The following is a 20,873-nucleotide window of genomic DNA, read 5'->3' as shown; positions in this document are numbered from 1 at the left end:
CACCATCGCGAGGAAGAAGCCCAACGCCAGGGGCCGGAGAAGTCATGATCGACTGTTTGGCCGGCGGAGATCCCCCTATTTCGTTGCCATACATTGGACAAGTTGTTTGAGTGAGAACAAGAGGAAACAGTAGAATTCACGAACTAAGTTGTCAGCCCGGAGCCAACACAGTCACGTTATTGTTTGTGCAGAAACAAATAAAGTGTGAGTTTCAATTAATTACGAGTTGCGTCGTGAATTTCCTAATCTGCTGTCGTTAACGAACGGTCAACAGTAACGCACAGCAAACTTCCCTTGAATTAGCGTGAGTCCACTACTTGGTCCCTAAAGTTCTGAGCAGATGATGTTCTATACAGGTTATTTCAAGATTGAGGATTTAATTATTATTATAAGAAAGTATAAATTATACAACATTGAGATTTGCTTGCTCGCAGGTCGCCACAAAACAAGGACTCGAACGGACGGAATTAAACGGGTAAAATAATTAACCAAATAAAAGACCAACACTCGATCCGAAAGAAAAAGAATAAAAATACAACTCATAGAAACATAGAAACATAGAAAATAAGTGCAGGAGTAGGCCATTCGGCCCTTCGAGCCTGCACCGCCATTTATTATGATCATGGCTGATCATCCAACTCAGAACCCCGCCCCAGCCTTCCCTCCATACCCCCTGACCCCCGTAGCCACAAGGGCCATATCGAACTCCCTCTTAAATATAGTCAATGAACTGGCCTCAACGGTTTCCTGTGGCAGAGAATTCCACAGATTCAGCACTTTCTGTGTGAAGAAGTTTTTCCTAATCTCGGTCCTAAAAGGCTTCCCCTCTAACCTCAAACTGTGGCCCCTCGTTCTGGACTTTCCCAACATCGGGAACAATTTTCCTGCATCTAGCCTGTCCAATCCCTTTAGGATCTTATACGTTTCAAGCAGATCCCCCCTCAATCTTCTAAATTCCAACGAGTACAAGCCCAGTTCATCCAGGCTTTCTTCATATGAAATTCCTGCCATCCCAGGAATCAATCTGGTGAACCTTCTTTGTACGCCCTCTATAGCAAGGATGTCTTTCCTCAGATTAGGGGACCAAAACTGCCCACAATACTCCAGGTGTGGTCTCACCAAGGCCTTGTACAACTGCAGTAGTACCTCCCTGCTCCTTTACTGAAATCCTCTCGCTATAAATGCCAGCATACCATTCGCCTTTTTCACCGCCTGCTGTACCTGCATGCCCACTTTCAATGACTGGTGTATAATGACACCCAGGTCTCGTTGCACCTCCCCTTTTCCTAATCGGCCACCATTCATATGATAATCTGTTTTCCTATTTTTGCCACCAAAGTGGATAACTTCACATTTATCCACATTAAATTGCATCTGCCATGAATTTGACCACTCACCCAACCTATCCAAGTCACCCTGCATCCTCTTAGCATCCTCCTCACAGCTAACACTGCCACCCAGCTTCGTGTCATCCACAAACTTGGAGATGCTGCATTTAATTCCCTCATCCAAGTCATTACTATATATTGTAAACAACTCATGTTAACAATTGAAGCGAGCAACAACCCGGAGGAGGCACAAAGCCTCACTTATCATTTCAACATATTCACGGGCACAGAGCACAGCAACCGGGGCAGTCTTCACAGGCTCAGCGCCATGGAGATGACTATCGCTGGGACCAAGAGAACCCGGCTCTCGTCCCGACCGATACCCTGTCTTCAATCTATCTGTGCCTGCGTTTAAATTGGCTCAATAACGGGACAGCGAAATGCTTCGACACCGGAGAGAAGAGTGAAGATCGTGGAGAGCGAGCGCAATCGGCTCACGCCTCCGAACTGTTTAAATTGTCTAAACACGTTTGGTACCTCGCATTAGGACCCGGGCACCGGGCCTAGACCAAGTCGGCGACCGATTCGTTCCGGGTCCAGATTCCGTCACTCAGCTCAAACACGGTTTCAAATACTCCAGAAACAAGAGAAAAATCTGCAGATGCTGGTATTCCAAGCAACACACTCACGCGCGCGCGTGCGCGCGCACACTCACACACACACACACACACACACACACACACACACACACACACACAGTCACACTCACACACACACACACACACACACACACACACACACACAGTCACACTCACACACTCACACACACACACACACACACACAGTCACACTCACACACTCACACACACACACACACACACACACACAGGCATACACACTCACACACACACACACACACACACACACACACACACACAAACACACTCACACACACACACACTCACACACACACACACACACACACACACACAAACACACACACACACACACACACACACACACACACAAACACACACACACACACACACACACACACACACACTCACACACACACTCACACACACACTCACACACACACACAGACACAATGTTGGAGGCGTTCAGCAGGACAGGCAGAATTTATGAAAAAAAATCACTGGTCGTTTGGGCCCGAGACCGCTCGGCAGGACTGAAGAAAAAAGGGATGAGGAGTAGATATTAAAGGTGGGTGAGGGGAGAGAGTGATATACGGAACTGGAGAAGAGGGAGTCTGATTGTTAGGGATAGAAGGCCATGCAAGAAAGAAAAGGGCGAGGAGTACCAGTGGGAGGCAGCAGACAGGCATAGAGATCAAGTCAGTGAAGGTAAACGGGAGTTGCTGCTGAAGGAGAGGGCGGGTCGGGTGTGGGGGATTACCGAAAGTTCGAGAAATCGAAATCATACCATTAGGTTGAAGGCTACCCAGACCGAATATATGGTGTTGTTCCTCCAACCTGAGTGTGGCCTCACCGCGACAGTAGAGGAGGCCATGGATTGACATTACTGTACCGGAATTGGAAAGGGAGGTAGAATTAAAAGGTGTGGCACTGGGTGATCCCGCTTCTTCTGGCGGATGGAGCGGAGGTGCTCGGCGAAACGATCTCCCAGTATCAATCGGATCTGACCAATATACAGGAGGCAACACCGTGAGCACCGGACAGAGCATATGACGCCAACAGACTCACAGGTGAAATGTCGCCTCCCCTGTCAGGACTGTTTGGGGCCCTGAATAACAGTGAGGGAGGATGTGTAGGGGAGGGTTTAGTACTTGTTCCGCTTGCAGGGTTAAGTACCAGGACTGTTATCGTGGGGTCGGGCTAATGGACAAGGATTCGCTTAGGGAGCGGTCCCTGTAGAATCAGAAAGTAGGGTTGGGCGATGCGGGGGAGGGAAAGATGTGCTTGGTGGAGGGATCCCATTGGGGATGGCGGAAGTTACGGGGAATTATTTGCTGGACACGGAGGCTGGTGTGGTGGTAGGTGAGGACAGGAGGATCCCTATCCCTGGTATTATTTGCTAGACACGGAGGCTGGTGTGGTGATAGGTGAGGACAGGAGGATCCCTATCCCTGGTACTATTTGCTGGACACGGAGGCTGGTGTTGTGGTAGGTGAGGACAGGAGGATCCCTATCCCTGGTAAAGTGACGGGAGGAGGGGGTTCGAGCAGAAGTGCGTGAAATGGAAAACATGCGGTTGAGGCTGCATTGATGGCGGAGGAAAGGAAACCCCTTTCTTTTAAAAACCAGGTCATCTCCTTCTTTCTAGCATGAAAACCAGATTCTGAGAGCAGATGGGGTGGAGACGGAGGAGCTGAGAGAAGGGAATGTTCCAGAATGAAAATCCTCACCCGGAGATCAGATTATTCTGGAATGAAAAGCCTCATCCTGAGCGTCCAGGCAATATCCCGGTAGACCTTCTCCGCACGCATCCTGGTATAATCATGTCCTCTCCATAATGTGGCCACCAGAACTCGGTGCTATCCGAGTGCATCCAGGTGCTAAAACACATTACCAACATACCGAAAAAAGCACGTTCAAGGAATTTAAGAGTCCCGACGACCACCACCGCGCCCCCACCCTCCGCGACACCGAGATTGATGCCCAGTCCTCGCACATACAAATCAGCAAGCACACGGAGATTATCAGTAAAATACAACGATCCAGACCTCACAGCTCACCGAGATTGTCTCTCGACAGGCCATCAATGCCCAACCCGACGCATGACGCCCGCTAAGCAATTCCGTGGCTTACAGGCCCAGTCCGCCCATATACAGGCACATATCTATTTGTTATTTATTTTTTTGTTGTTTATTTATTTATTTATTTATTTATTTGTTTGTTTGTTATTAATTTACTTATTTTCACATTGCTTGTTTGCCATTCTGCTTGTGTGTAGCTTTTCGTTCATTGATACTGTTGTATTTCTCAGATCTACTGTGAAGGCCAGCAAGTAAATGAATCCCAGTGTAGTGTATGGTTACACATTCGTACGTTGGTAGTGATATTACTTTTGACTTTGAACCTTCTCTCCGAGTTCCGATTCCACACAATTTATTGTTTATACTCTGGCTTTTCTCAAATTACTGAAGGCTGGGAGCACACAACCCGCCGTCCTTACCCGTTTTACGCTGGCTGTGAATCCAGTCCACACCAAAGTTGTTCCCTAGTGACCGCCCTCTGAAGCGGCCCAGTCAGCTTGTTGGATGGCTCAGAAAGGAGGAGGAGAGTGAAGAGTGAAACAAGTCCGGATGCCCTCCCTGCTACCCTGCAGACGTTACCACCTCCATCAGTACTTGGGTTCTGGAGCTCCGTCATTGAGAGCGCGGTGGGAGCTCGCTCCGCACAGGTAGAGCAGTGGTTACGGAATTAGTCCCGGCTCCGCCTTCTGCAAGACAGCTTGGAAACGGCAAAAACCATTGCTGCTGCTGCAGAGGCCCACATGTGGATCTTGGGGATTGTAGTCGTGATGTGAAGGACCCCTGAGCCGATAATTGAGTTTCTGTCCGCCTGAGTACCTGCATGGGGTTCAGGGTGAAAGGTCATCAAGCAAAATATGAACTCTGTTTCTCGCTTCACTGATGTTGTCGTATCTGCTGAGTATATCCAGCAGTTCCTGCATTTAGTTCAGGATCAACTCTGTTTCTCTCACTCCGGATCTCTGCTGACCCTGTCGCATGTGTAGAAAGTGGTGAAGGTGACGGACTGGAAATCCATTGGGTTGTCTCCACGCAGGTTCGAATCCTGTCCACTGCAATGAATAGTGGAGCGGACTCGAAAGGCGGAATCGCCCACTCCAACTTCTGTTTCCTGTTGTTCAACGCCCAGCCTTTGTGATTTGCTACACATTTGCTACTAAGAATGAGGTTATGGAATAACATGGGACAAGATAGGAAAGTCAGCATGTTTTCCTTAAGGGGAAAGCTTGCTTGACGAACCTGCTGAATTCTTTGAGGAGACTGCACGTAGCATAGTTAAAGGGGAAGTAGTGAATGTTGTTTATTTGTACTTTAAGATAGCTTTTGAGAAGATGTAACACATAAGGCTGCTTACCAAGTTAAGAGCCCATGGTATTAAATCAAAGCAACTGGCATGGTTAGAGCATTGGCTGGTTGGTAGGAGACAGCAAGTAAGAATATAAGTATCCTGTTCCGCTTGGCTGCCACTGACTTGTGTTCCGCAGTGGTCAGTGTCGTGACCACTTCTTTTTATGCTGCATATCAATGGTCTAGATGATGGAATAAATGACTTTGTTCCCATGTTCGCAGATGATACGAAGATTGGTGGAGGGGCAGGTAGTGTTCATGAAACAGGTAGGCTGCAGGAGGACTTGAACAGATGAGGAGAATGGACAAGTTAGTGGCAAATGAAATACAATGTTGTGAAATGCATGGTCATGCACTTTAGTAGTAGAAATAAATGTGGCATATTTTCTAAACGGGGAGAATATCAAAAATTGGAGATGCAAAGAGATTTAGCAGTCCTTGTGCAGATGTAGTTCAGTGGGCGAGCACATGCTTTGCATGTACGAAGTCTCGGGTTCATTCCCAGATGAGGAAATTGCTCTGTGCTCGGCATTCATTTCCGTCGTTGAAGCGCGGATAAGCCTGTAACATGCGGGAGAAGCCGTTGCTGTATCAGTGGAGAAATTCAAAAACATTGCACAACATTCATTGCACAGCAATTCCAATGACTCTATGTAGCAGAGTGTCGCAGTGGAACCGTGACGGGCCCATAACCCCGAGGACGCTGGATCGAAACCACCTTCTGCTGTTCATCAGTTATCAGTGCGTTTTTAAACTGGAGATACAAGGTAATCCACCGGCTTTCAGTTGAATAATGGAAGGAGAAATGACAAAAGAGTTTAAATTACATGTGTGCAATGGTCGAAGACGGACATTTCTGTTTCATCGGCTTTTGGTTCCAGTATGTACAATATGGTTTCCTAGGCACACACTCATCCACACAGATTTTAATGAAGTCAGTGACAACTGTGGCGTACTCATTAAGGCACCTAGATGAATCCCTGCATGCAGTCCTGTCCACAGATTCAAAGCAGTCCTGCAAGCACCCCTGCACCTCCCTTGTCAATACCCTTTTTGATCCTCACTACTGATTCTCACCCCAACACACAATCAGGCCGGAATGGGTGCGTCGCATCTGGACAGTGCTTTACACAATGATCCGTTGAATCGGAAACGATTCCGACCCTCTCCGTTCGGACGGGAAGAAGTGTCTGTGTAAAAGCGTCGATGCCATAGTCAACGAATAAACACCGGGGTGACCCTTTAAGTTATACTATACTCGGACATCCCAGCGACAGATCGCACTTTTGCATTGGTTTCTCGCTAGTTTAGTGGTTAGTATCCCCGTCTGTCACCGGGAGGACGGGGGTTAATTTTCCCGACAGGGAAATGGTTTTGCTGTTTACATATTAAATGTGATTGCAACTCGAATTTACAAAGTAAATTGAAAAGGGTTAAATAGTCATAGTCATACTCACAGTCATACTTTATTAATCTCGGGGGAAATTGGATTTCGTTACAGTTGTTCCGTAAATAATAACTAGCAATAGAACCATAAATAGTTAAATAGCAATATGTAAATTATACCAGTAAATTATGAAATAAGTCCAGGACCAGCCTATTGGCTCAGGATGTCTGACCCTCCAAGGGATGAGTTGTAAACTTTGATGGCCACAAGCAGGAATAACTTCCTATGATGCTCAGTGTTGCATCTAGGAGGAATGAATCTCTGGCTGAATGTACTCCTCTGCCCACCCAGTACATTATGTAGTGTATGGGAAACATTGACCAAGTTGGCATGCAACTTAGACAGCATCCTCTTTTCAGAGAGCCCAGTTCCATCCCAGAACATCAACGGTCTTACAAATGAGTTTGTTGATTCTGTTGGTGTCTGCTACCCTCAGCCTGCTGCCCCAGCACACAACAGCAAACATGATTGCACTGACCACCACAGACTCGTAGAACATCGTCCGGCAGATGTTTAATGACCTCAGTCTCCTCAGGAAATAGAGACGGCTCTGGCCCTTCTTGTAGACAGCCTCAGTGTTCTCTGACTAGTCCAGTTTATTGTCAATTCGTATCCCCAGGTATTTGTAATCCTCCACCATGTCCACACTGACCCCCTGGATGGAAACAGGGGTCACCGGTACCTTAGCTCTCCTCAGGTCTACTACCAGCTCCTTAGTCTTTTTTCACATTAAGCTGCAGATAATACTGCTCACTCCATGTGACAAAGTTTCCTACCGTAGCCCTGTACTCAGCCTCATCTCCCTTGCTGATGCATCCAACTATGGCGGAGTCATCCGAAAACTTCTGGAGGTTAAAGAGGATAAATCCGAGTTTGGAGTTGAAGTGATCGGTTCTTTGGGGATACGGAGCAGTCGGTCTGCAGTGACCCCGGGATGAGAATCACCCGATAGGAGGCACTTTGTTTTCTGCTTTGTGAAATCTCCCCTCAGCGACTCTGTATCTCAGAGTTATTCGACGTAACACGCGGTGACGTGACACAATATTTGCTTCATCTGCCGCCTCTGTCACATTTTAAAAGTTAAACAAAGGCTGTTCTTGTGCTCGATTTAAGGTTTACAGTTCAAAGAGTCAGAAAGGAGAGGGTGAGTGGAATCGGTGCCTTCACCCAGCTCAGGCCACCCTGCAGAGACTCCAGGAGACTCCTTCCGTCTGACTGCGAGCTCGGAGCTGTGAAAGGTCATCGACCTGAAACGTGACCTCGGTTTCTCCCTCCACAGACGCTGCCGAAACTGTGGAGTATTTCCGGCTGTTTCAGCTTTTAGTTCAAGAGCAGTCCTGTTTCTCTGACCCCGGGATCGGTGCTGTCCTCGTCCGTCCCGGGACACAGTGATTACATCCTATGTAAAATGTCCTTCTTTGACGAGTGTGTACTCGTGGCCGAATGTTTTGGCGATGCACTGGGAACTCAGTTTGGTATTTCCCCTTCTAAATCTGACCAATATGTGGTTCCACTGTTTTCTGTTTCATGTTGTCCGTCACCTTCTGATGCAAACCATTCATGCAGATTGTGAAAAGCCGAGTCACAGCATCGATTGTTAGTCACCATCTTCCAACGCCGGAATGGACCATTTATTAAAGCCTTTTCTCGCTTGTCTCTGTGGCGCAATCGGTGAGCGCGTTCGGCTGTTAACCGAAAGGTTGGTGGTTCGAGCCCACCCAGGGACGCTGGTGATCCAGCAGCTTTTGCTGCGCGTTGTATTGCCCACCGGGAAACGCTGCGCTGTCCGGAGCCCGGCGTTCCCTGCTCTGCGGCATCACATTCAGTGGACATTAAAATGATTTTTGTCACATACCGAGATACGGTGAAAAGCTTTGCTTTCACGCTGTTCAGAGAGATCAGATCATTGCACAGTGAATAGAGAGAGAACAATGTTAAGCAATAACAGAATGCAGAATAAAACGTAAGGGCGACATAGAAAGCACAGTGCGGGTAAATAATCAGGTGCCGCATCGTAACGGGGTAGATTGTGAGATCAAGGCTCCATCTTATTGTACTTGGGCACCACTCAACAGACATAACAGCGGAGTTGAAGCTATCCACGAGCCTGTAGTACGTGCTGTCTTGTACCTTCAGCCGGATAGAAGAAGGCAAATGAGAGAATATCCGGGGGTATGATAGCTTTCTGTCAGGAGTGTATAATATCCACTTCCCTTTGACCATAAGTGTGTGTTTCCTCCAGCGACATTCTTGGAACTAACGTACTTATCGGGTCTAATGTCGTGGTTTTGATTTAATTTTGGGTCCTCGATCATTCAGTTGTAGTCGAATTGATTTCATCCCACATATGTCCCCGTTCATTTTATTTTCACGATGGATGTCCAATCCCAATTCACGTCCAGCAATCCACCGCACACTCCCCCCCCCCCCCCCCCCGGCCCCGCCACCAGGAAGGTCTCAAAGCTCTCCGCTTCCATCGGGAAACCAGATCCAACCAGCTCCCCTCCACCACCATTCACCTCCGTCTGGCAGAACGTCCTCCCACTTCCTTTCAACACAATGTGAGCCATGGACACTGGCATGGGTCCCAGCTGTGCCTGCCTGTGTGTCGGCTACGTGGAACAGTCTATGTTCCAAGCCTACACTGGTGTCGCTCCCTAACTTTCCCTACACTATATAAATGACGGCATTGCTACCTCTGTCTGCACTCATGTGGAACTCATCCACTTCATCAGCTTTGCCTGCAACTTCCGCCCTGCCCAAAAGTTTACCTGTCCCATATCCGACAACTCCCTGCGTTTTCTCGATCTCTCTGTCTCTATCTCTGAAGACAGCTTGTCTACTGATGTCTATTATAACCATACAGGCTCCCACAGCTACCTGGACTATACTGCTTCCCACCCCGTTACATTTAAAAATTCCAGCCCCTTCTCTCAATTCCTCCGTCTCCGCCGCATCTGCCCTCAGGATAAGTCGTTTCATTCAAGAACAAAGGGGATATCGTCTTATTTCAAAGAAAGGGGCTTCCCTTTCTCCACCGTGAAAGCTGCTCTCAACAGAATCTCTTCCATTTTGCTCACATCTGCCCCCACCGCATCCTCGCTCGCTCCCCCAGGGATAGGGTTTGTCTTGTCCTCACCTACCTCTCCCCAGCCTCCGCCTCCAGCACACAATTCTCTGTAACTTCCGCCATCTCCGGCGGGATCCCACCACCAAACACATCTTTCCCTCCTCCGTCGACGTTCTGCTCTCTGCAGGGATCCCATGCGCGTTCGTCCCTCCCACTGATCTCTCTCCTGGCACTTATCCTTGCAAGTGAAACAAGTGTTACACCTGCCCCGACACATCCGCCCTCACTACCATTCAGGGCCCCAAGCAATCCTTCCAGGTAAGGAAACACTTCAGCTGTGAATCTTTTAGTGTCATTTACTACATCCAATGCTCCCGGTGCAGCCTCCTGTATATCGGTGAGACCCGATACAGATTGGAGACCACTTCACTGAGCACCTACACTCCCTCCACCAGAACAAGCGAGAGCTCCCAGTGGCCACCCATTTAAATTCCACTTCCCATTCCAATTCCGACATGGCAGTGCATGTCCTCCTGCATTGTTGCGATGAAGCCACACTCAGGTTGGAGGAAGAACAACACATTATCTTCCGGCTGGGTAACTTCCAACCTGATGGTATGAACATCGATTTCTCAAGCTTCCGGTAATGCCCCCTCCTTCGTGAAGCCCCATTCTCTTTTCCCTCTCTGACCTTATCTGTTACCTGCCCATCATCTCCCTCTGGTGTTCCGCCCCATTTTCTTTCTTCCATGGCCTCCTCTCCTTCCCTGTTATCCAGCCCAGTATCTCTTTCACCAATCAAAGTTTCAGGTCTTTAATTTACCAGCCACCCCTCCCCTCACCGGTTTCACCTATCACCTCGTGTTTCTTCTTCCCCTCCCCTCACCGTCTAACCCTGATTCTTCGTCGTTTTTTTTCTCCATTCCAGATGATGGAACTCGGTCAGAAATGTCGACTGTATATTTCTCCCACAGATGCTGGCTGGCCTGCTGCGTTCTTCCAACATTTCCTGTGTTGCTTGGATTTCCATCATCTTTAGATTTTATCTTTGGGTCTCTGTCCATATCGCTCCACTCTTACATATTCATGAGCCTATCTAAACACAACGTATATCCCTCCGTCTCTGAACCTGGCAGCCCGTTCCAAGCACCCGCCCCACTCTTCTAAAAACGTGACCCGTACATCTTCTTTAAATGGCATAGTTATTAGAAACAAGGTTGGTAAACTTGTGGCACAGAACAGTACCAAGGCATGTGATTTAGTGGCAATTACAGAAACCTGGTTGCAGGGTGGGGATGACTGGTGATTAAGTATCCAAGGGTATCAGGTAATATGGGAAGATTGCCAGGAAGGCAAAGAAGGTCGGGGTGGCGCTCTTGAGAAAAGGTTGAGACCAGGGCGATTGTGAGAGACGATATAAGATCTACGGAGCAGAATATTGAGTCTATCTGGGTAGAGATTAAGAATAGTAATGGGAAACAAATCACTGGTGCACTGGTGGGAGCTGTCTACAGGCCACCTAATAAAAATATTGCAGAGGCAGAGGCGATTAACCAAGAAATAACAGAAGTTTGTTGGAATGGAACGGCAGTTGTTATGGGGTATTTTAACTTGCACATAGATTGGGTGAATCAGGTTGGTCAAGGAAATCTTGAGGAGGACTTCATAGAATGCATCCATGATGCCTTTCTTCAGCAGTATGTTAGTGAACCTACAAGGGGAAATGCTATCTTAGATCTAGTCCTGTGAAATGAGACAGGTAAGATTAACGATTCGTAGTCAGGAATCCTCTTGGAAAGAGTTATCATACCATGATTGAATTTCGCATACAGATGGAGGATGAAACTGTTAGATCTAAAATTAGTGCATGATGCTTGAACAAGGGAGACTACGAAAGGATGAGAGAGGAGCTGTCGAATGTGGGTTGGGGGCACGGGTTATTTGGTAGGACAGTTGAGGAACAGTGGAATACTTTCAATGAGATTTATCACAGTGCTCAACAAAAGTATATTCCAGTCAAAAGTAAGGAGAGTAAGTGTGGGGAGAGCCAGCCTTGGATAACTAAGGAAATAAAAAATAGTATCAAATTAAAAGCTCATGTGTACAAAGTCGCAAAGAGTAGTGGGAGACTGGAGGGTTGGGAAAACTTTAAAAAGCAACAGAAAACAACTAAACAAGAAATAAGGAAAGGGAGGATAGAGTACGAAGGTAAATTAGCACAAAATACAAAAACAGATAACAAAAGTCTTTCATAGATATATAAAGCGGAAGAGAGTGGCTAAAGTCAACGTAGGTCCCTTGGAAGACGGGAAGAGGAAATTGATAGTCGGTGAGAATTAAATGGCTGAGGCATTGAACGACTATTTTGTGTCGGTCTTCACGGTGGAGAACACGTATAATATGCCAAAGAATGATGTTATGGACGAAATGGAAGGTGAGGACCTTGATAAAATCACTGTCACTAAAGAGATAATGATGAGCAAATTAGAGAGCCTGAAGGTAGATAAGTCCCCTGGTCCTGATGGGATGCACCCCAGGGTGCTGAGGAAATTGGCGGAGGTTATATTAGACGTGTTGGTAATCATTTTCCAAAATTCTCTTCATTCTGGGGAGGTCCCTAGCGGATTGGAAGACAGAAAATGTCACGCCACTTTTTGAAAAAGGATGTCGGCAAAAGATGGGCAACTATAGGCCAGTTAGCATAACATCTGTAGTCGGGAGATGCTTGAGTCTTTCATAAGGAAGAAATAGCGAAACATTCAGGAAGGAGTGGTTCCATTAGACAGACGCAGCATGGATTCAAAAAGAACAAGTCCTGTTTGACAAACTTACTGGAGTTCTTTGAGGAAATAATGAGTGCAGTGGATAGAGGAGAACAGGTGGATGTCGTATACTTGAATTTCCAGAAGGCGTTCGATAAGGTGCTGTACATGACAATTATAAATAAGATACAGATGCCTGCAGTCGGAGAAAGTGTATTGGAATGGATAGTGGATTGGTTAACGAATAGAAGTCAGAGAGTTGGTATGAATGGGTGTATCTCTGGTTGACAGTCAGTGGTGAGTGGGGTGCCGCAGGGGTTGGTGCTGGGCCCGCAGCTGTTCACCATTTACATTGATGATTTGGAAGAGGAGACTGAGTGTAGCGTAGCAAAATTTACTGATGACACTAAATTGAATGGAGAAGCAAACTATACAGAGGATGTGGAGTGTCTGCAGAGGGACATAGAGAGGTTAAGTGAATGGGCCAAGGTCTGGCAGATGGAATACAACGTTAGTAAGTGCGAGATTATGCACTTTGGAAGGAATAATAGAAGAGCAGATTGTTATTTAAATGGTGAAAGATTGCAGCGTGCTGTTGTGCAGAGGGGCTTGTCAGTGCTTGTCCATGAATTGCAAAATGTTGGCTTGCAGGTGCAACAGGTTATTAAGAAGGCAAACGGAATGTTGGCCTTTATTAATAGAGGGATTGAATTCAAGAGCAGGAAGGTCATGCTGCAACTATACAGGGTACTGGTGAGGCCGCATCTGGAGTACTGTGTGCAGTTCTGGTCTTCATATTTGAGGAAGTTTATACTGGCTTCGGAGGCATTGCAGAGGAGGTTCACCGGGTGGACTCGAGAGATGAAGTGGTTAACCTATGAGGAGAGATTGAGTCGCCTGGGTCTGTACTCACTGGAATTCAGAAAAGTGACAATAGGGACAAGAACGTCCCTGATGGTCAGCTTCGAGTGTGGCTGCATCAGGTTGTGTGTAGAACCCAGATATGTGGGGACCAAATACCAGTATGTGCCCAGATTCTACCTGTCGCCCTGGCTACGAATGATGGATCTGGCCCCACTCCCGCGCAACGTCCCAGTCAGCTGGTCGCTGCCGCCATACCTGTCCTTTTTAGAAACGTTCTTCCAGGAGAACGCCTTTGAATACAGGGCCATCAGGCAGTGGTCGGCACGCAATGTCCTGCAGGCACTGCAGGAGAAGGACGTGATGGGCACAGTGTGGTGTTTCCCTCAGCAGACCCTCCAGTTCATCTGGCAAAATGCCTCATCGCCAGATCTCACCAACAGGCACCAGGACCTCTCCTGGTTGGCGGTGAGAGGGGCCTTCTCTGTCAGATCCCTCCTGTACGACCCGGAACGTCGCCTCCACACCCCATTGCCCACGGGAGTTCTGCAGTGAGGAGGAGTCTGTGACCCACCTCCTTGCATACTGTCAGTTCGCAGAGAGAGTGTGGAGGAGGATGGACGGGCTATTGTCACGTTTCATCCCTAGCAGCCGCGTACTGTGGACTCTCTGATCTACAGGCTATTCCCGGGGACGCACACGGAGACCAACATCCGGTGCTGCTGGCAGATCATCGACAGGTGAAAGACGCTCTTTGGTCGGCCCGAAACTTAATGATGTACCAGCACATGAAGATGTCCGTGGGAGAATGCTGCCGACTGGCACATTCTCGGCTGCAGGAGTACCTGCTGAGGGACGCGCTGAAACTTGGTGCAGCCACCGCAAGGGCCCGGTGGGGAACGACCACTGTTTAGGGTTCTTCTCCCGCGGCACTGGTAGGGGTCGGGGGGGTGGGGGGAGGGAGCGGAGAGTATGCGCCTCAACAATGGTGTGGAAATAGTAAACAACAGAGAGCCACGTGGGTGGCTAAAAGTGTGGAAATGTAGAGACCATAAGGGAAACATATGTCAAGGATTGAGAGTCATTGAATGGTTTATCGTATATAACTTCATTTTTGAATAAAGTATATTTTGAAATAGAAAAATATGCAATTAAAAAGAAACTACAAAGATCTCCGTGAAGTTTCCAGATATCTGCTATCTTGCCTCATTCACTCAATAGCCGGGGATGTAGTCCATCCGGTCCTGGTGAGAGTCCCGACGCTCCCGCAGCTTGTTGTCAACGTGCGCTGAAATAGCAGAGTATCCTTTCTGAAAACTCTTTACTTCATCGCTTTCTGTTTGAGGAATTCTGACGTGAAATAGTCATTTTGTGCTTTCCCCGCTTCCTCTGGCCCCAGGCATACGTCCTCTCCTCTGCCCCTGAGTTGTTCAACTTTCCGGCCTTTTCTGTGATGTCCGTCTTGTTTTTAATGTGTGTGCAAAGTGCATTGGTATTTCCTAGTCTTGCCCTGCTACATCATTCCCACTCCCCCAGCATCATTCAGCACACTGATTCTCTGTTTAATTTGCATATTGCTGTATATTTATCAAGGGCATTGTCCGATATCCACGTCCTAAACTTTCCTCAAGATTCCTTTTCCTCTTTGACTGAATTTTCAACATTGCTGAACCACTCAGCTTTAAATAAATCCCGCAGGTCAGATGTGAGTTTACCCAATCTCAGCAGCTCACAGTCTCCACTCTCCCCGTTTCCTGCAAGCACAGTTCTCATCAGCTTGCCCTCAGATTAGTAAGTACCCCAACGCTGTGTCCTTGTGGGGCGATGACGGATGTCAAAATAGTTTCCCACAGAAAATCATCAGTTGCAAGGCTCATGCCCCAGTGCAAGGTCTCTGAAATGTCTCGAATATATCTGCTTCGAACACTACCCCAGATGCAAATTCCATTCATTTCTTGTGTGTTTTAAAAAAAATAAAAAAAATAATAGTAACCTAAGGCATTTCCCACTGCTATAAATTCCTCTATTGCCTTGAAATTATCCAAACCCGGTTTTGCCACTTCCGCTCCCGGACAAATACTCTGACTGCCCACTCGATATTTGCCTTCTAGCATCTTGTATACCTCTTTTAAGTCACTTCTTATCCTGCTTCTCGCAAAGAGAAAACTGTTCCCATCCTCAACATGTCCTCACAACACACTCTCTATGAAGTTCAACGTTCAACTTAAATTTAATATCAAAATTTACACGTGTCACAACAGATTACATTATGATTCATCTTCTTGTCGTCGTTCAGAGCGAATACCTGTGGTTCCATGGTGTAATGGTGAGCACTCTGGACTTTGAATCCAGCGATCCGAGTTCGAGTCTCGGTGGAACTTATTTCCTTATTCTGTCAAGTGACGGGTCCATTTGTGAACATACAATGGATTGTCCTTGAAAATTTTGATCACTCTGCGTCGGGGGAAGGTCGAATGGCCGCTTTGGCCGACGGTCGGCAGGTGGGGTCTCGGTGGAGGGAGGCCCCACGGAAGGACTGAGTTTGAGCTGTCGCTCTCCTTGACGCTGACGGAGGCTGTTTTCGAGATTCTGAGGCATATGTGATTGTTGGTGTGGACGGTAGTTTATATTGGTCTCTTCCAGTTGTTTTTTTTTTTTTGTTACCGATCCTGCTTCCCTCCAAAAAGAAAAGCTCTTCTCATACTCAATCTCTCCTCACAAAACTTGCTCTAGGAAGTGCAATGTTTAAAGTAAATTTATTGCCAAAGTTCACACGTGTCTCTACACGCTACCTTGCGATTCAGTTTCTTACGATCGTTCACAGTAAATACATGTGGTTCCATGGTGTAATGGTGAGCACTCTGGACTCTGAATCCAGCGATCCGAGTTCGAGTCTCGGTGGAACCTGTTTCTTTATTCCGTCAAGTGAGGTGCCCGTTTTGTATGTGACAATTTTGGTCACCCCCCATGCGAGGGCGCGTCGGCCAGAAGGTCGGGAAGCCATCTCAAGGAAAGCGAAGGAGCCCAGTCTTCGTGTATGAAGGCCCCACGGAAGAACTGAGTACGAGCTGTCCCTCTCCGTGATGTCTTCGCTGATTTTCCATGTTCGAAGACATGCGGCGGACGGTAATTTATATCGGTCCCCTTAAGGTTTTTTTGTTCTCTGTGTTTACGTTCTTGGCGATATGCTATTTTTTGAGTGGGGGTGATGTTGGAGGCTAATATTCCTGTTGGCGTTTTTTCCTGTGTTAGCTGTGGTAGATCTGTTAGATTTTTATGTCCGGGGGAGGTGTTAGGTGTTTGATGTATATTGACGCTGTTTTCTGTGTAGGAGGAGCTTGGGGATTAGAGGTTTGCTATTTTAGATGCTGTGTACGGGTGGGAGATCAGTTAGATTTGTGCGAGGGTGGCGTTGGGATTTTGGGGTTTGTGAGTTCTATTTCTTACTTTTTTATGCGGGCGGGAGGTGATGACTTTTCATTCAACAACATACGTGTTGTTTTTTTCTGTATTTCATGCTTATCAGGAGAAGACGAATCTTAGAGTTGAATTGTGAGCTCATTCTTAGGGTGAGTAAAATTATTCCCTCTATTTCAAAAGCCTGAGCGTTGAAGAGTAACAGCTATTCCTGAAACTGGTACTATCGGATGTGAGGGCTCGCAGAACTTCTCGATGGCAGCATCGAGAAACGAACATCGCCTGGTTGATGGGGTCCTTGATGATGAATGCTGCTTTCCTTCGGCAATGCTCCGTACAGATGTGCTCATAGTGGGGAGGGCTTTACCTATGCTGGACTGGCTGCATCCGCAACTTTTCACGGTTCACTTCACTCAATTACATTGCTGTTTCCATGCAGATCATGATGCAACCAATCAGGATATTCTCCTCTGTACATCTACACAAGTTTTTCAAAGTTCGAGACAGCACTTGCACAAAATTGCGTAGTATTGGCTGTAAATGCTGGTAAACCGCTCCAGGGTGCGAACAGATTCTGTTCCTCTTAACCTCTACACTAAGAATCCCAGTCAACATTGTGGAAATTACAGTCACAAACTATCTGTTGCTTTTACAATATTCCTTAACTTTCCTACCTTTGTCTTGTGCTGGCCTGTGCCTTTACTGACCTGTACTGAGCTCCGGCAGCTCAGTGTGCTTCCAAGGTAGTGGCAGACCTTTACAGAAGTGTGTCCTTATTACACGAACTGACCATATACACTTGGGTAGATTAGAAGTCTCCTGGAGACCACACTGAGTTTGTCAGACCATCAGTGGGCTGAAGATCACTGTAGAATGGGGTCGACCAGTAAACCAATCAATTATATACAAGCTTTTGTTACCACATTCCTACTGTACCTTTCCCAGTCTCTTCCCACAGCTCGGCATGCTATTTCCCCGAAGGACCTGTCCAGTTCCTCTTTGAACACACTGAGTCGTTGTTTCCATCAGCTTGGCAGGCTATGAGTCCCAGATGAGAACCACAATCAAAGCAGAAATAAGAGTTTCGGCACTATCTCTATTTGATCATCTGCCCACTAGTGCTGTGATCATTCACCAATAAACAGAGAACAGTATAGCACAGGAAGAGTCCCCTCGGTTCACTCTGTGTGTGTTGACCATGATGCCAGTTGAAACTGCATGTCTGCATGCATGTGGTCTGTGGCCCCCAATGGACTAAACCCCCCGAAGGATTTACACGCCTTAACACTCTTTGAGAGATCCAACACCATCGCTTCCTTAGAATCAGCACATCGTAGAATATCAGCATACCCTTTCCTGATGAAGCTTTCCTCCATGTCATTTTCCTTGGTAAACGCCAATGAAAAGTATTCATTTGGTATTTCACCTGCTAACTATAGCTCCATGCAAACACTCCCGCCTTTGTCCCGGAGTGGTCCTGCTGTTTCCCTAGTACTCCGTTGTTTTAAGTGAATGTCTAAACTGTCTTGGCATTCTCTTTAAACCTCTTCACTGAGGGGATTTAGTGGTCACTGTTCAGTCTTCTGATCTGCAGCAGTAAGCCGTTAATTAGACAATTAATATTTGAATAAGCTCAGACTCAGCAGAAAGCAGCTGATTGGACAATCGAGGTCAGGTGACCAAGCATTTTGAAAAGCTCAAACAGATAAATAGAGGGATAGCTCAAGCGAAGCGGCCAGAGCGTGGTGGGCCAGTGAAGGAGTGGAGCTTTGAGGCTTCGACGAGAAGAGGCGGAGGACAAGCTAGCTCGCAGTTAGTTTTATAATGTCCCCTGAGACGGTGATGTGCCTCTCATGTGAGATGTGGCAGTCTTGGGGGAACGCTCCTCTCCTGCAGAGTCACATCTGCCAGAAGTGCATACGGCTGGGCGATCTGGAAGACCGTGTAAAGAATCTGGAGCAGCAGCTGGATTACCTTAAACTCATAAGGGAGAATGAGGCAGTCATAGATGAGAGCTACAGGGAGGTAGTCACACCTAGGTTGTTGGAAGCAGGTCGTTGGGTGACAGTCAGAGGGGGGAAAGCGAGGTGAGCAGACAGGTAGTGCAGAGACCCCTGTAGCCATTTTCCTGAATAATGAGTTTACCGTCCTGGATGCTGTTGGCAGGGACGACCGACCAGGTGTGAGCCACGGTGGCAGGGCCTCCGGCACTGAGTCTGCCCCTGTGGTGCAGAAGGGTGGGACGGAGAAGAGGAGAGCTGTCGTCATTGGAGACTCTATAGTCAGGGGAGAAGACAGGAGATTTTGTGGACGTGAGAAGGACACCCGCATGGTTTGTTGCCTCCCGGGTGCCAGGGTCCGGGATGTCTCTGACCGGGTGCACGACATCCTGGTATGAGAGGGAAAGCAACCAGAAGTCGTGATGCATGTTGGGACCAACGGCATAGGCAGGAAGAGGGATGAGGTCCTGAAGTGTGAGTTCGGGAATTACGCAGAAGACTGAAGAACAGGACCTCAAGGGTGACGTTATCAGGATTGCTGCCAGTGCTACGTGACAGAGATGGTAAGAATTGGAGGAGATGGCATTTGAATGCGTGGCTGAGGAGTTGGTGCAGGGAGCAGGGTTTTAGATTTTTAGATCATTGGGATCTCTTCTGGGGAAGGTGGGACCTGTACAGATTGGATGGGTTGCACCTGAACTCGAGCGGGAGTAATATCCTTGCAGGTAGGTTTGCTAGCATGGTTCGGGAGGGTTTAAACTAATTAGCGAGGGAGATGGGACCCAGAGAGACAGAGCAGTGAAAGAAGTGCATGGAGTAAAGCCAGATCTAACATACAGAGAGACCTTAAGGAAAGAAAAGCAGAATAAACGGTGTTAAGGCAGTAAGGTAGAAATGTGTGTACCTCAATGCAAGGAGCATCAGGAACAAAGGTGATGAACTGAGAGCTTGGATACATACATGGAATTATGGTGTAGTGGCCCTTACAGAGACTTGCCTGTCACCAGGGCAGGGATGGATTCTCAATATTCCTGGATTTCAGTGCTTTAAAAGGGATAGAGAGGGCGGAAAAAGTGGAGGAGGGGTAGCATTACTGGTCAGGGATACTATTACAGCTACAGGAAGGGTGGGTAATGTAGCAAGATCCTCTTTTGAGTCAAAATGGGTGGAAATCAGGAACAGGAAGGGGAGCAGTTACTCTACTGGGGGTATTCTATAGGCCCCCTTCTAGCAGCAGAGATACAGAAGAGCAGATTGGGAGGCAGATTTTGGAAAGGTGCAAAAGTAACAGGGTTTTTATCATGGGTGACTTTAACTTCCCTAATATTGATCGGCACCTGATTAGTTCCAAGGGCTTAGATGGGGCAGAATTTGTTAATTGTGTCCAGGATGGATTCCTGTCACAGTATGTGGACAGGCCGACCAGGGGGAATGCCATACTAGATCTAGTACTAGGTAATGAACCGGGTCAGGTCACAGATCTCTCAGTGGCTGAGCATCCGGGGGACAGTGACCACCGCTCTCTGGCCTTTATAATTATCATGGAAAAGGATAGAATCAAAGAGGACAGGAACATTTTTAATTGGAGAAAGGGAAATTATGAGGCTATAAGGATAGAACTTGCGGGTGTGAATTGGGATGATGTTTTTGCAGGGAAATGTACTATGGACAAGTGGTCGATATTTAGAGATCTCTTGCGGGAGGTAAGGGATAAATTTGTCCCGGTGAGGAAGATAAAGAATGGTAGGGTGAAGGAAACATGGGTGACAAGTGAGGTGGAAAATCTAGTCAGGAGGAAGAAGACAACATACATGAGGTTTAGGAAGCAAGGATCAGCTGGGTTTATTGAGGAATATAGGGAAGCAAGAGGGGAGCTTAAGAAGGGGCTGAGAAGAGCAAGAAGGGGG

The 20,873-nt window shown here is 47.4% G+C and overlaps 1 protein-coding gene and 3 non-coding genes across 4 annotated transcripts in view; 3 read left to right on the top strand and 1 right to left on the bottom strand.

Moving 5' to 3' along the window:
* The window catches only part of LOC140188979 (uncharacterized), a 507,794-nt gene that overhangs the window by 244,941 nt on the left and 241,980 nt on the right, over positions 1 to 20,873 (bottom strand). The window lies entirely within an intron of this gene.
* Positions 8,510 to 8,583, top strand: trnan-guu (transfer RNA asparagine (anticodon GUU)). The gene has a single exon. It is a non-coding gene; the product is annotated as a tRNA-Asn (tRNA).
* Positions 15,859 to 15,930, top strand: trnaq-uug (transfer RNA glutamine (anticodon UUG)). The gene has a single exon. It is a non-coding gene; the product is annotated as a tRNA-Gln (tRNA).
* On the top strand, positions 16,385 to 16,456 carry trnaq-cug (transfer RNA glutamine (anticodon CUG)). Its single transcript has one exon. It is a non-coding gene; the product is annotated as a tRNA-Gln (tRNA).

The sequence above is a fragment of the Mobula birostris genome, chromosome 28 (genome assembly GCF_030028105.1).
Source record: "Mobula birostris isolate sMobBir1 chromosome 28, sMobBir1.hap1, whole genome shotgun sequence".
Taxonomy (NCBI): Eukaryota; Metazoa; Chordata; class Chondrichthyes; order Myliobatiformes; family Myliobatidae; genus Mobula; species Mobula birostris.
The sequence above is the reverse complement of the archived record's forward strand: the minus strand, read 5'-3'. Positions and strand labels throughout refer to the sequence as shown.